General features: G+C 38.2%; 1 protein-coding gene across 5 annotated transcripts in view; it reads left to right on the forward strand.

The window, feature by feature from the left end:
• Window positions 1-13,976, forward strand: part of SPSB4 (splA/ryanodine receptor domain and SOCS box containing 4) — a 169,069-nt gene that overhangs the window by 46,342 nt on the left and 108,751 nt on the right. The window contains exon 1 of one of the 5 annotated variants that reach the window (XM_048955301.1): window positions 7,136-7,238. The exons of 3 other annotated variants lie outside the window; for them this stretch is intronic. The gene's annotated coding sequence lies outside the window, so the exon portion shown is untranslated. Of the gene's footprint in view, window positions 1-7,135; window positions 7,239-13,976 lie in introns of those variants that run through there. One more of the 5 variants, XM_048955302.1, reaches the window with a different exon arrangement.

Here is a 13,976-nt window from a genome sequence, read left to right on the forward strand (position 1 = left end):
CATTAGAGATAACCTTATAAAGGTTATCACAGCTGGAACTGAAGGTGTTGAACTGTAGTGCTGTCAGTATGATGAAGGCTGGATAGCTCTGTGGATGCCACATCACTGCCATTTTTGGTGAAGATGCTTAGGCAGTTATTGTCAGGGGTTCCTGCAGCAGCCTGCTGGTTCAGGGAGTAACTCAGGATTTCCCCATTTTCCTGTTACACATTTTGTTCTCATATAAAGAAAAACAAAAAAGCAGCACGGTTTGCATATTATTAATATTATATGTAATTTATCTCCATGATAATTCTCAACTTTTTTAGGAACAAATGGTTCCTGATGTCCAAAGTCTCCCAGTCCACTCAGGGTGATTACTAGTTACCTAAAGCAGCAGCTGAAGTGTGTGGGCAGAGCCCACTGCACATGTATAGCTTGATGTGGATGGTGGTATGTTAGAACTGCACCCATGTTACCAGTCACACCCCTTCAGTTTTGGACTTGGATTCACTGGGCTCCATGCACAGGGATGCCATGATGTAGTGTATGTATGTGTGCCCCTCTGTCTGGGAGCTCTGAACCTGTGTGGCCTGGAAATGTGATGGTTGGGGTATTTTTTGTTTGTGTTTTTTTGTTGTTTTTGTTTGTTTTGTTTTTTATTCTTTGTCTTTTCTTCTTGGGGAAATTTCGGTTTTGCTTAAAGCGTGGTTTTAATTTAACAAATGTTATTTGCCTAAAGGTTCAAACTAGATTACAAGCCAAACTGCTATATTGTGATGAAATTCTTATGGCTTTCTATTTTAACAGTAGCTGTGGAACTGGCAAATGGTTTCCTGTGTACAGAAGGTTATTCTTTGATAATGTGTATGACACAGTATTTTCAAGGTAATGCAGTTTTCTGCTTGCAACAATTAAGTGCACAACCTGTGATAACAATCCTTCTATGGAATAGAACCATAGCAGATTTTTATTTTTATTTTTAATTCAAAGGAGAGTTTGAATCACAAGTCAGACAACGCGGTATCAGTGTGATGTTAGCTGTGGAAAATACACCCAGATGCAAACTTCCAACTTACTCCTGTCAAACGTAAAGACACCACACAATGAGTTCTGGTTCATGAGGACAGTAGATACACAGAAATTACAGAATTTTCACGAATGTTTTAAAGTGCATTGAAAAGTTATTGCTGTTTTACACATCCTATTGTATATTAGGTAAAAAGTTTTCCCCCAGTGTGAGGATAACCGTCTGCATCATGCAATATGAAAATGTGTTAATTATTCATGAAACTTTTACTGACTGTTTCCAAATGTATCTTCATTTACTACCAAAAAGACAGACAAAATAACAGTGAGGGCAGCAATATATGGTGAGAATTCCAGTTTTTTTCTCCTGCAGACTTTAAGATTGCCATGAGTTCTCCTTGTTGAAGGGTCAGCTGAATGTCGCTCCTGATAGGCAGTATTTTTAATTTCCATGTCTTTTTTTCCATTCCTCTCCCAAATAGTCAGTATGTTATTTCTTTAGTGGAAAGCAGGAGGATACTTGTGTTTCATCCTATCCAGTTGCTAGGTTAGGATTGTAGATGAAACGCCCATATATGCTATGTAATGTCAGGGAGGAATGTTGTCTGCACATTCCCAATCTATTTGCGATTTGGCTGTTTGGGGAACATACAATAGAAGGTGTTAACTTACAAATTGTCCTCCTTTTAGTATCTTTGTTTCTCTTGTTTTGGAACTTCAGTAGAATGCTACTTACTGATCTGGAGTTTTCCTTCCAATTGTATTTCTAAAAATGAGTTTTACAAACATTTCAGACGTATTATAAGCACAGCAAATCTGTTCCCTCAATTTATAATTCCTACAACTAGAATATCTCTCTCACTGAGAAATATTTTGTCTGCCTGCCTTATTTGCTTCAGTTGGCAGATAGAAGATGGTAAGAAAAGATTTAGGATAAATCTTTAGATTGAAGTTGTCAGAGCAGCCTAAAGAAATTCAAGTGGCCGAATCTCTGTCCTAGCCAGGAGCTTTACAACCTTTTTATTCCTGTCTATCAGCTCATCAGCAACGATTAAGCCAGATTAAGTCTTCCCATTCAGCCAGTTTCTGTGGGTTAATGTTTACTAAGCGTTTGACATAGTGCCACTGGCTTTTTTCTATGGCACCTGCTGTTACAACCCAGGGGTTTCCCTTTCCATCCCAGTGACAGGCGGGCCCAAGTCTGCCCAGCTATAAGGTCAGGTGCGTTCAGCCCAATATTGTGTATATAAAATGTCATTTGCTGAAAACGTTCACTTTTGGTAAAATTGAATTTTCCACTATTGATTTTTATTGTAATGAGGGATTGTATTACCTGAACATAAACTGCTGTTGGTTTAAATAAACTGATTTTGTCTGGTATAAATCGTTCAGGATTGTGCCCATAAAGATTCTTATTGACCAGAGCTTTGCGGATATCTCATTAAAAGCATTTGTCACTGCGTGTTGCTATCTTTATGCAGTAATAAAACTGCAATATTACCTAACGTTTGATTTTTCACACTAACATGGTATAAAGCTAAATCTTGATTTCCTTTCAAATGGTAAATAAGTGGTTTTATGCTCTCAGCGTTAGTGCTAAACATTTCCAGCCTCGGCCACATTCCACAGAGGAAGACGAAGCAAAATTCAGTGAGATTGTTTTCAGGTAGAATTCCTCTTTTTAATTGTAGTTTCTGCCATCTATTATGTAGTTCGAGGCAGGAAGTCTGTTAGCTGACTCAGAAGAGAAAGAACTGCCTGATTTAAATTTAAATTGTATTGTTCAACAATGTTGTGTAATTAGATGGGAAAGCAGGCAAATCCTTTTATTAGACATGTCTTTGTAGACAGTAGCCATGAGAGCCACAGTGGTTGATGCTAATTACCATATTTTGTTTAAACTTCCATCTAACTGAAAGGATCATTCAATTCAGAAGCTGCAGCCATACAAAAAACACAAGTGCAGTTGAATTGCTGCTGCCAAGCAGATGGGGCTTTGATCAGAATAAGTTATTTGCAGCCTTATTGTCTGCTGCCAGGGTGGGGCTTGTATGGAACCACCTCGTGCAGAAGGAGAAGAGGAGAAAAGGGTCTTGCTGGTTTGAGAGAAGTTTGTGGGAGAAATTTCCCGTCCTTGGTTTATTTTTGCATATTGAAATACAAACTTGCAAAGAAAAAGTGAGATCGTTGGTATTGGGCTACACTAATGCGTGTGATGATTTTGTTAGGAACATGTTAAGTTTGTTTTAGCCGTAGGATGGGATGAAGGAGAACAGAGGATATTGAGCACAGCTGACATTGTGGTTTTTCTTCCAAGGTCTGTTATGTCTAAAGTACACGATGAGAATATTGCACTGCTGTACTCATTCACTGCAAAAACCAGACAGCTTTGCAGGTCTGGGATACTTTCTGCATATCCACTGATGTAAACTATGTACAATAGTGACAATTTACAAAGCCATCCAAAGAGTAAGATTGAGGTGAGAGAGGAGACAGGAGATGGGACAGCATATAAAAAGTAGCATTAGGTAGTATTACTGGGATGTATGGGGGATCTTTGATTGCATCATTTTATTGCCACAAAAACTGATTTCAAGCATTGACTGGAGAAGGGTGGGAAACATTACTTGGAGCTGTGTGGATCTCAGGTGGAAAATCTTTACAGATGGGCTATACTGAAGAACAGAAGTAGACAATACGTAGCACATTTATTTCCTGTTATTGAATTATACTGCCTCAGACTTTTCTTCCAGTGAAAATTAAACTATAAAAGTGAAGGTCAATAATTCCTTCTGATATATATAAGCATGTATATATACTTAATGAAAAAGGATAGCCATGAAGTTGATCTTATTTTGTCCTGCACCCTGTCTGCATTCAGGCGCTGAGCCTTTCTCAGGCATGGAAAGTCTTTCACAAGCTGAGGCAAAACAAAAGTCAGACTTGGAAACACTGTATTTCTTCAGCGCTGTGCTGCAAATAGCGTGGCAGAACAGCATCATTTCCAGGCAACTAAAATTGGGAATATTTGGAGGCTGCTTCAGCATTACCTTGTTTGACGCTTTTTTCCTGAGATGACAATCCTGTTTGTGGGTGCGTGAGTACATGCTGATGCTCAGAGTGCTTGAGTTTTGGCCTTCCCCATGCAAATGAGCCTTGATAGTGATTTACCCCCTAATAATAATGCATGGTCTTAAATCCAGATGTTCAGATTGGTGTGATTAGTACAGTTGAAGTGGATTGGAGATAAATGTTTAGATTTACTGAAGCTCCCTCCAGACCAATCATAATGTAGCTTGTATTGTGTTGTTTTCCTTACACCCCTTCCTCTTTCCTTTCTCTGCTTGTCATCCCTGAAAAGAAGATCTCTCTTATGCTTTATACAATAGTTTCAAAAGAAAGCTTGCAATCTAGTCTTTGTATCAGACTATTGGAACGAAAGCGTGATAAATTTTAAACTCAAAGCATAATTCTTATGCTTTGTAAGCCATACTTGGTTTTAGAAGCACAAAAATAGAGATATGTTTGTTCTAGGTAAATGGAGTGCTCCTCCTAAAAGAAATAGGTTTGAAAATTGTTTTTGTATGAAAAGTTTTCCTTTTACTACAAAAAAAAAAAAAAAGAAACTTAGATTTGAAATGCTGTGTTGAGCAGATTTAAGATACAAATTTCTAAACTGAGTCCAGTAGTTTTACCCACCTTGTCTCTCAGATGAAACGTAGTTGAGAATATGCGTTAGTAGCTTAGTCAGTAGAGCGTTATTATTAGCACTTGGCTTTCTAAATGTGGTGAACATAGAGTTAAAGATATTTCCACCATCATAAGCGGTATGGCAGCACATGAATGAGACACCCAACAAATCTCGAGCTCTTCTGCAGAGGTGGCACGCAATAAATATATATGTTAAGTAAGGCATTCATATACATGTTTCCAAGATGGTATTCATCTGACTTTCTAAAAGATGGTAGAAGACTTGGGAACCTCTTAGGGCATAACTTTTGGAAAGACTGTGGAACAGTAGTAGGACAGGTCTTTTTTCTTGTCTGTGAGAGTGCCAGTGGATAAGCAAAACCTTTTTGTCATATTTTTGGCAGTAATTTAACTTTTTTTTAATCTATTTTCTAAAAGTTTTGGCTTTTTTCCAGATGCAGGAGGCATCGGTGGTGCTGGAGAAAGCATTGGTGGCAGGAAGCAAGTAGAGACCCGGAGGGGTTCACTGCGATGGGAAAGGTTTAGATTTCACTTAGCTGTAACGTTTGACCTGACGAGAAGTTATGAGTAAAAAATCCACATTTTGATCATACACACCTGCATGCAGTGTACTGCCATCATAACAAAAGTTTGTTGCTCTGCACTTGAGAAATGCACAGTGGAGTATTTGGATAAGCATACCTGGTGTCTGCTGAATACTTGGGCTCAGGGGCAAATGTTGGAGAATGCGTGCTGTTCCAGGAGATGAGCCTGCTGCTTCTCGTGGGGATTTCATCACAACATCTTTGCTTACTAAGAGCTTTCCATCGCTACAATGTCCAGATTAATCCTCAGACTGAACTTGCAGTTTACTTGTTGTGTAGCTGAAAGTTCACTATTGAAGTAATCCTCAAAGTACAGTAGGAAGTTGGAGTGGTAGAGAATTAAGTCTCCACACACTTCATTGTTTAAAGACCGACCTGTGCAGCAGAAGGGCAGTCGTAACACCGATCTGTGCATGAATCTAGGGACTGATACTGCAATTTACTGACTTGACAATACCATGAGCTTTGCACTCATTGCAAATTTGTGGCTTTAGAAGTGAACAGGTGAAGTGATAAAAGAGGTGATAAAGATCATAGTCTGTGTGGAGTAACATGGAGGAGGACAGAGTTGTTTCATTCACTTTTATCTTAAAAAACCGTTTGTTTGACATGGTTCTAGAAGTTCAAATCAGGTTAAACAAAATGCAGAAAGTCTGGGAAAGCGCATTAATGAACTAAGATTATTTATTAGAGATGTGAGTTTACCACCAAGTTATGCTATAGATCAAGTTATATTATCTTTGGGTAGTTTATGTATTTATCTGTTTGTGTATTTTTACAAGAATGAACTTTAAAAAAGATCTGCTAAAAAGCTGCATACTTGCTTTCTTTTTACTTTCTTTTTTTTTGAAATACCAGAATATTTTATGAGCCATTATCATATCACAATGACCTTTGGATTCACAAGTTTCTGTTCTTATTAGTGGTTAATTTAAAAATTCAAGGTGACAGCTGTGTGGTTGCTATAGTGATAGTTTGAAAATAAGAAGTGCAGAGGGTTTATTTTAACCAGGAAAGAGGAAAAAGCAAACCAAAATCCTGATCATGTGTAAATAATCTAAAATTGGCAGCAGTTCGGACATGAACTTCCCAAACTGTTAAGCATGGATTACAGCCATTTGGCATGGGTTTTTTTCAGTTGTGTGATGTTATGTAATACAGTAGCTGGATGATTATACCATATTTTGGGAGAGTATGTAAATACTTGAAAACTTTCATGTAGACACCTCTGTCTTTTCAGTTCCTCAGGAAATGGTTCTATTTTTGAATATTCTAGTTTAGCCAGCGTCTGTGAAAGCCATTAAGGAATGCTAAAGCAATTAGTTCTCTGTCTTATGGATTTCTGCTCTGTAGTATCTGCAAAGCAGCTGATGCATTTTGGGACAGTTTCTGAGGCCTGATTTATTTGGGAAATGAATGTTCCATAGGCTGAAGGAGAAATTACACTGTATTCGTGCTGTTGTATTTAGCTTCTGTCTTTAGCCTCCACTTTTGGAGTCTGAGGATTCTTATGTAACTAAAAGTAATGCATAATAACTCAGCAGGTAGTTTTTTATGTTTAATTATAAAATAACTCAGTTCTCCTGAGAATTGTGTCCGTTTCCATATAGGAGACACTGTAAATGTATCTCAGCGTGGAGTTGTGAGGAGAGGGGACTCCTAATTTAGGTTTGTAAAGTTAAAGATTGAGAATAAAGACTGTGAATGTTGCTGTATGGGAACTGCTGAGTCACGGCCTGAACCTCTGATTGATCACCTGAGGTGAGCCATGAGTCAGCCAGAGGAGCACAGGTGAAGGCAATTCACCTGTGCTGCTGGAAGGGGTGGAGCCAGGCTGCACCCCTCCTGGACCTATTTAAGAGCTGGCTACCAGAGGGGAAGGATCTCTTCTGGAGATCCCCTCTTTTGGTATCTTCTGGTGAGCTCAACCCAAGGGTAAGCTCTTCCATTTATTCTCTTTTTGTGATCGTTGTCTGCTTTGCCTTACTCTCTTGATTATATTGCGATTATAACATCTTGATATCTATTGATTATACACAATTATATTGTGATTATAACATCTTGGTTGTACAGTTGCCCTTGGTGTGCAGTATATCAGATGACATAAATATGAGATGAAAAATAATTGTGCAAACAAATACTCCCAATTTTCATGGCAAATTTGCCACTCGCTTCCAAGTGAGCCTGCTTGTAAAAAAAGGACACAAGTAATTAAGGAAACTGTTTTCAAAATACCTGGCCTTACAGACAGCATTTGTTATGAGAAAAAATATCACAAATTGAGAAAATTTTTCAGGGGACACTTGAGTAGGCATCAGTAGAACATTACATTTTAATGTATGTTTCTCTGATAGATAAATGAGAATTCATAATAATCTAATTTAAAAAAAAATAAGAAATACTTAAAATAGCTGCTCCTAATCTAGGAAGTTTTTCCTGTATATTACTAAAATTAATTCATTTCAGATTAGGGTCTCAAGAGCAGTGAAGAATTTAAATAAATTTGTTCTTTTGCTGTACTATAAAAAATGTTTGTGGTTAAAAAATTGCAGTTAACTAATGCATTAAGAATTGTGCACTTAAGTACTTTCCTTATTTAAAGCAGAACTTCACTTCTGCAGAAGCTATAGATGAGGCTGGATAAACTGTATAAAGGAGACTGGCAGAGCTTCCTCTGGGTTGTTTTTGTTAAGGTTTTTCCCTTATAAGACTTATTCTTCTTTATTGGCTCAAAATCAGCCAGTGACTTTCCTGGCTCGCTTGAAGCACAGCAGAAATGAGAAATGTCTGTTGTCTGTTGCCCTTGGAACTAGTCCTTAAGAAGGCTTTTGTCCTTAAAAGTGTGAAGGAACAACATTGAGCCTCAGCTAAGTTTTCACTCAATTCTTAGTTTCTAGACAGAGAGGCTGGATGCATTTCTTACGCTCCTTAAAGATGTCTCCTCTCTCTCTCCACTCCATCACTGTCTTTGCAGAGGTATTTTGGCTGGAACTAGAGCTGTGGTTGGGATGGCTGACACACAGTAGTGGGAGAGAGGGAGATGAAAGCCTGAGCTGCTCAACTGTTAAGACTGTCCTGTGTTTGCCAACCTTATTTCTATTGGAGTTTTACATTGAATAAGACTTCAGTACGTTGTCTTAATGATTAGGTGATGCTGTTGTTGCATTAGTGCTGCTTGCTAATACAATTAGCAAAAAGAGCAATAATAGAATTTCCTTATCAACTCATTTTCACAAGCTGAAATCCTGAGCTATACCTTTATAGAAAAGTAGTACAAATGTAGTTCTTTTTGATTTGAAAAGTCAGGCATTGGATTTGAAATAGCTGAAGTAGCCCTACGAATACATTTGAACTGTAGTTGTCTTTGTAACCTGTTTTAGGTACCGGGACTGAATCTTGACATATATTTGTTTTATTTTTGTGTTCTGAAAGCAATACCACTTCAAATTACAGGTTCGTTAATCAGCAGCATTAATTAACGCTATCAGTCAGTCCCTTCCCTCTAGAAAGCTATTTTCTAGAGAATGTATCTTGCTATGCTGGAATGAAAATAAAATGGATGCATGATTTTGTTAAATGATGGCTAAGGTTTTGCTATGTGTGTGACTTGGCTGTTTGTTTATTTTTATTATTTAATACAAATGTTGATGGATGTATTTTCATCTTCATTTTAATAACTTCAGGAAGGGATTATCTTTTACTAAGGAATCAAAAAGTATTTTTCATTTTCTTGGCAGAAAAACTGTAGATTTGAATTTGTCTTTATTCTTTAAATGGAATTTTGAGGGCATTATTTTTAGTTCTTAGGATATTTACTTTTGTATGAGGAGAAATACTGACAATTTTTAAAATCTATTTTTCTTCCTGTAGTGAGAATCTGTCAATGTATATATTAGAATTAAGATTTAGAGATGCTGGTTGAATTGCATTTAACTTTTCAGTTCTGTCCATCCACTATCAGAAGGAAAAAAAAGAGTACAGTCAGGTGCAACTACCTAGCGCCTAGCAGTGCAGAGAGAAAAGCGTTTGACTGGAACCATGTCTTAATAGCAAGATGACCAGTGTTTCAAAAGCAAAAAAGCAATGATATAGTCAGTAGAACAGACGCCTGCTCCTTAAAAACAAAAGAAAGCAAAGAAATTAATAATGATTAAAATGAAATAAATCCTGAAGCCTACTGTTTGTGAGAAAGTGAGTTACTGCCTTATGAGTTTGCTCATGCAAATGCCAGTTGAACAATAGTTAAGTTTATAGTATTCACTTTAAATATATATTCTTTGGTGAGTACTTCTTTTACTGAATATGCTTTATGTTGTTTTTAGTTTCTCGGTAGCATCCTCCTCTCATCTTCTAGATTTTGAATACGTTTTGACAGCATGATATATGGTTTGGGGAAAAAATAAAGCAGCTCAATGCATCTTGTATGTAGGACTCTTTTTTTAACCTAAGAAAGTTGTAAAGGATCTTGTCAAAGTTGACTTCTTTGTGTTGATCTAAAGAGCTCAAGATAACAGCGTTTAGCAGCGTTAGCAATTCATACGGATGGCAGATCAGAGCTATATATTAAATAGCTAGCTGAATATATGTAAACTTCTATAAGCCTGCTGTCTTGTCATTTGCATAACATGTTAATTAAAAAAACAAAACACAAAAAAACCTTCTAATATACCTTATAGTAACACTGTGGTATGATTAAAGGAAGTTTAATTTGAACTTGTATTCATTTACTTAGCAGTGTGAAAGTTATTTTGGCAACATGCTATTTATCTCCATCTCCCAATTGAGTTTTCTGCATCACAGTAATATTATTGTAGTTTAATGATATAGCTGCTGACTTGCAGCTTCACTACCATGTGATTACCAAGCTTCTCAAGCAGCCCGCTCTTCATCCAAGACCCTTATTTAGAGGCTGTGGGCAGCTGCCCCAGGGGTGCCTAATGCTCTGTGCTCACAGTTCACTTCGTGCCACAAAGTACTTGGGAGGCAGAGGCCTGCGTTCCTGAATTACTTCTAAAGGGAAGGATTGAATATTCTATTCCTGCTATAGTATATCAGGTTCTAACAAGGACCATTGAAGTGCTGAAACAGACAACAGGGGAATCTTCCTCCATACCCACCCACCCTGTGCAGTTGCCTCCTTTGCATGCCAAAAACCAAGCTTTGCTCTCCTCCCACACAGCACAGGGAGGGAAAGCATCCTTGTAAGATCACTCCTTGCCCATAGGAAAAGGTGGCCAGTGAATGCAGCCCTGGGCTGCCACACCAACACGGTGGAGGCAGTGAGGGTGCCAGAGCTGGTTCTCCTGCTTTGCTACCACTGATACTGAGCGGCGCTGACTGCAGCCTGGAAGTTCTGGTGGTCTCATGCCCAGCCAGTGCAAGAGATATCCACAGTGTGATACCAGACAGTCCCTCAGTCCAGGATACCCAAACATGAATGTTTCAGGTCTTATTCAAACATGAGCTAATTTTGTGATAAGGTACTTGATGTAGTATAGCACTGAGCATCATTTGAGATTTAGAGTTAGCAGTGGTTCTCTAATCTTGTGTTTTGGATTACTGATCAGACATAATCACTTTTATTGACAGAATAATCTGGAAACATAGATACTAAATGCTGGAGCTCATGCATATGGAGAGCATAACATGTATATTTTGTAAAATACTTTAGAATTTAGTAAGGGTAAAATTTATCAACACAACCAAACAATTTTGTTTCCATTGAAGTGCCTTTTAATAGATTTCTGATGAAGTTGTAACTTCCTCCAGAAAAAGTGAAAACAGCTAAAATGAAACAACAATAGAATGTCATGCAATTGCAATGTCGCCTATGAAATACATCATCTTTCAAAGGAAAGGAGGTCTTGGCATATCCAATTCCATGTCCTGACTGTGCTTCCTAGTGTCACTGATTTCAGAGTGTGTGGCAGTACTTTTTCCAGACAATGAAGTTCTCAAGTTAAAATGTTTGGATCATGCTGTCCAGGAAGCAATCAATTGGAGGTGAAACGCTTGGGATATGAATGCTGTGTTGCAATGTGTTGATCCAATTAACTGGGGGGGGGGAGGGAGGGGGGAACAAAAACCTTCTTAAAAAGAAGTTAAAATTTCTGAAGTAATTGTTTTATGTCCAGCACATCTCTCCCTGTCCCAGTGAACTCAAAGAAACAAACTATTAATTAGCTTGCGGGTCAGTGTCTGAACCATGATAGCATTTGTTTCAAGCTAATGCCTGCTAACATCTCGGAAGTGAGCTAACCTGAGAGATAAAATATACACCAGCATTAACTTCTAAGAAAACTGGATTGATATGATAGGAATCCAGCCGAGTTCTTATATTCATCGGCCACTGTGTATGCTCTTTCATTTTCAGTTTTGACAGTAGGATTTCTGTGACAGAGGTGTAAAAGAAATGGTGGGTCTCTAGGTGTAGGGGCTTTTAGAACAAAATTGTTTATTTTAGGAAAGGGAACTATATATTATGCTTTTACATCATCAGACGTGCATTGTGTCTTCTCTGCATTCACGTGGCAGCAAAATATTTCTAAATTTGCTTACCTTAATCTCCATGAAAATCCATGTGCTTTCTCAGCGTTAGCTCTTCTCATTTTGCTCTTCATCCTTACTCTTCTGTGACCTGCTGTACTTGCCTGAGCAGCTGTTCCTGCTGCATTACCTTTTCCCCCATCTGGAAGGCAGATGGGCTCATCTGCAAAGAGACAGTATTTGTTCATGGATCAGCTTTCGGAATCTGAAGTGAACAAGTGACAACCTTCCCAAGGATGCTGAACATGTCCGTGCCTGGGCAACGTTCTGCAAATACAGAAAAGTCTTTCAAGGATGCATAGATTTTTGTGCGTGTGCATATATATACATATACACTTCATGCACATAGGAATAGGAAGACAGACCGCAGTGTGTATGTATGTATACATATATATATATATATTTTGGTAATTAGAAGATTACCTTGTATGTACCCTTACACTAGTATTTTATGTCTATGCATTTTTTTGTTTCATTCCGTTATTTTTAGGAGAAAATATTATGAAAAGAAAAAGAAAGGACTTTCCTATTAGATAGCAGCAACTGCAATAGTGAAAATGTGTTACAAATTCAGCAAGGACTGTGCCATTTCAGAAGGCTGGTGCCTGTCTATATTGACTTATGGCCTCTTTCAGACTCTTTTTCAGAAAGACATTTTGCTGTTTATTTAAATATTGGGGATTTGTTGCCTGAAAGTTACTGCAGTGACTCCTTGCAGTTTAAATATGATGTAAAACTTTTCTCAGAAACTTAGGAGAAGTGCAAGATGAGCTGAAAGTACACTTAGCCATTCAAAGTTTTGTTAGCAGTGGGATGTACTCTATGCATTACTGTATGGAAAAGCTCTGTCCAAGGGGAACTTGTTTCTTTATTAAACCTATTTTTAAAACAATTGTAACATATTGGATGATTAAAAGTATTGAATAATGTTTTTCAGGTGTATCTTGTGTGAGTTAAATTAAGTAGTTTTCTTTATGTTCTCAGACCTCAAGTTTCTGTTCTGAAAGGCAGACAGTGAGTTGTGTCCTCTGACAGGCGACTGCCAAACGAGTGTCCCTGCAGCAGTGTGCATTGCTTTCTTTCCCAGATACCTGTGGGTGCTGCCAATAAGTGCTGGTAACACCTTGCAGAAAGCGAGAGAAATGAGTCTACACGTGCTGTGAGTTACTGGGAAGTTGGCCTGTAGTTGTGAGAGTCCCAGAAAGAAAATTGTACTTTTAGGTTGTGGCTGTTGTAACTCATGAGTGAAACCTCCTCCCTGTACAGAACCCTGCTCATTGTGTGATTTTCACCTTTGTTCACCATCTGTCCTCGCTGGAGCTGACGTCTGCCATCTGAGGGCTGCCTCTCTGATGCTGAATTCTCTGATTAGATGCTTATGGCACCTTCAAAAAAGCATGAAAGCAAAGACAATTGGGTGTCTTTGTGTGGTACACACTTCCATATCCCCATGGTGCTTTTGTGCATGCACCCTTAAGAACAGCCTTTTGTGTGCCCATACCCCAGATGGTTGCCTGCAGTCACAGTCTTTAGTAGAAGAATCATATTCAAATGGTTTAATGGATAATAAACTGTACTGACTCTGCTTTTGATGTGAATGGATGTTTTCAAGTTGAAGAAACAAAAGATCTCCTGGGGAAAATTGCCAAAGATATGTATCATTGTAAATCTTGAAGGGGGTTGAGGGCAAACTGAATAAATCACTTAGGGCAAACGACTTAGTGGCTTTGCTGCAAAAACAGGCAGTGCTGAAGTTAATAATTGAAACCCAGAAAGTAAGGTGGATTAGCAGAATCTCTCTTAAATCCTGTTGTCTAAGTTATTGCACCTAAGCAATTAACACAGACTTTTTTGTTTTGCATTCTCACAGGCCACACATTATGCCTGGTACACTTAGTGATTTAATTTTACTGAAACCAAATGCTTTCAAGAAAAAGACTTCACAGTTACAAGAGTACTCCCAGAAATGTGTGCAATAGTGATAGCTAAAAACCTCTGAGACTCTCTCCCCTCCCCTCTGCCCTTCGAGTCAGGGAACTGAAATATGTGACATGCTCTGAAAGTTTCAGATGAAGTTTCCTGGAATTTCAGATGTTGGTGACCAGTCTTTGTAGAAAAAGAATCCAA

The sequence above is a fragment of the Lagopus muta genome, chromosome 9 (genome assembly GCF_023343835.1).
Source record: "Lagopus muta isolate bLagMut1 chromosome 9, bLagMut1 primary, whole genome shotgun sequence".
In the NCBI taxonomy this organism is placed as follows: Eukaryota; Metazoa; Chordata; class Aves; order Galliformes; family Phasianidae; genus Lagopus; species Lagopus muta.